Source organism: Vigna radiata, unplaced genomic scaffold (genome assembly GCF_000741045.1).
Source record: "Vigna radiata var. radiata cultivar VC1973A unplaced genomic scaffold, Vradiata_ver6 scaffold_170, whole genome shotgun sequence".
Classification (NCBI taxonomy): Eukaryota; Viridiplantae; Streptophyta; class Magnoliopsida; order Fabales; family Fabaceae; genus Vigna; species Vigna radiata.
The window spans coordinates 407,532-409,762 of record NW_014542552.1 but is presented as its reverse complement, the minus strand read 5'-3'; the positions used below and the strand labels follow the sequence as shown (position 1 = coordinate 409,762).

General features: G+C 36.5%; 1 pseudogene; it reads left to right on the top strand.

Moving 5' to 3' along the window:
- The first annotated feature begins 236 nt into the window (after nucleotides 1-236).
- Nucleotides 237-2,231, top strand: part of LOC111240907 — a 3,948-nt pseudogene continuing 1,953 nt past the window's right edge.

Here is a 2,231-nt window from a genome sequence, read left to right as displayed (position 1 = left end):
GGTCTGCCTTAAGAAGAAGGCATGTTCCAGCTTATTATGATAGAGAGTTAATGGACAAGCTCCATAAACTCCAACAAAGAAACATGAGTATTGAGGAATATAGGCAAAAAATGGAGTTACTCATGTTAAGAGCTGGGATAAGAGAAGAACCAAGAATCACAATTGCTAGGTTTCAAAGTGGACTCAACTTTGACATAAGAGATAAGGTATAACTTTTACCTTACAATGATCTAAATGAGCTAGTACAACTTTGTGTGAGAGTGGAGCAACAACTCAAGAGGAAAAGCTCCACTATAAAAGATTACCCTTCTAATTTTAGTCATAAGAGAGAATACAAGAGGGAGGGGAGTATGTCTAAGTCAAAGTATGAAGGGCCTAGAGAGAAAGAAAGGGAAAAGGCCAAAGAACCATCAAGAGAACATAAGAGTAAGGAGGCTAAGTGCTTTAGATGTGGGGGAAAAGGGCACTATGCAACTGAGTGTCANAATAGAAGGTCAAACTACATTCTTGAGCATGAGAGTGAAAGTGAGAGTTTTGCATCTAGTGAATCTGAAACATCCATTTCGGAAGAAGAAATTTTGCATTGTAATGGTGATTTACTCATGGTGAGAAGACTCTTAGAAGGAAAACATGTTGAACTAGAACAATCACAAAGAGAGAACTTATTCCACACAAGATGTAAAGTTTTGGAAAAGACATGTTCAATGATTGTGGATAGTGGTTCTTGTTGCAATTGTTGTAGTTCAAGAATGGTAGAAAAGTTAGGCTTAACTACTACTCTTCATCCTAAACCTTATAAACTTCAATGGATCAAAGAGGATGAAGGAATAGTAGTTAAAGAACAAGTGAGTGTACCCATTTCCATTGGAAAATATGTAGATCAAATTGTTTGTGATATAGTACCAATGGAAGTTGGGCACATATTACTTGGAAGGCCTTGGCAATTTGACAAGCAAGCTTTACATGATGGAGTCACCAACAAGATCACCATTCAACACAAGGGAAAGAAAATTGTTTTGTGTCCTCTTACACCTACACAAGTAAGAGAGGACTAAATAATTCTTAAGAAGAAGATGGATGAAGAGAGAAAAAAAGGAAAATAAGAAAGAGAAAAAAGAGAAGAAAATGAGTTTGGTAAACAATGCCTTATCCAAAGAAGTTGTTCAACCTCACACTTTGGAAACTTCTAAAACTCTTTTGCTTGGACAACCTCATTTTCTCCTCTATTGCAAAGAGGCATTCATTTCAACAAATCATGAACTTGTTTCTTTACCAAAGGGATTACAAAAACTTTTACAAGAATTTGATGATATATTTCCTAAAGAGGTACCAAGTGGATTACCACCTTTGAGGGGAATAGAACATCAAATAGATTTAGTGCCTGGGGCAAGTCTTCCTAATAGGCCAGCCTATAGGACTAATCCCATGGAAACAAAAGAAATAGAGAAGCAAGTTAATGAATTGTTGAATAAAGGGTGGATCCAAAAGAGTCTAAGTCCTTGTGCGGTGCCTGTGTTGTTGGTTCCTAAGAAAGATGGATCTTGGAGGATGTGTGTAGATTGTAGGGCCATCAACAATATAATTGTCAAATATAGGCATCCCATTCCTAGATTGGATGATATGTTGGATGAATTACATGGAGCAAACATTTTTACCAAAATTGATCTCAAAAGTGGTTATCATCAAATAAGAATTCAAGAAGGAGATGAATGGAAAACTGCTTTTAAGACCAAGTTTGGTTTGTATGAATGGTTAGTCATGCCCTTTGGCTTGACCAATGCTCCAAGTACATTCATGAGGTTAATGAACCATGTTCTTAGGGATTGTATAGGGAAGTTTGTAGTGGTCTACTTTGATGACATTTTAATCTATAGTCAAGGTCTTCAAGAGCACTTGAGACATGTCAAACAAGTTTTGCTTCTTCTTAGAGATCATCATCTCTTTGCCAACTTTGATAAATGTACTTTTTGTCAAGAAAGTGTGATTTTCCTTGGATTCAAAGTTGGAAAAGGTGTACATGTTGATCCTGAAAAGATCAAAGCAAAACAAGAATGGCCAACTCCAAAAACAATAGGAGAAGTAAGAAGCTTCCATGGGCTAGCTAGTTTTTATAGAAGATTTGTGAAAGATTTCTCCACCCTAGCTGCCCCTTTAAATGAATTGGTCAAAAAGGATGTTCCTTTTATTTGGGGTGACAAGCAGGCCATATCTTTTGAGACTTTGAAAAACAA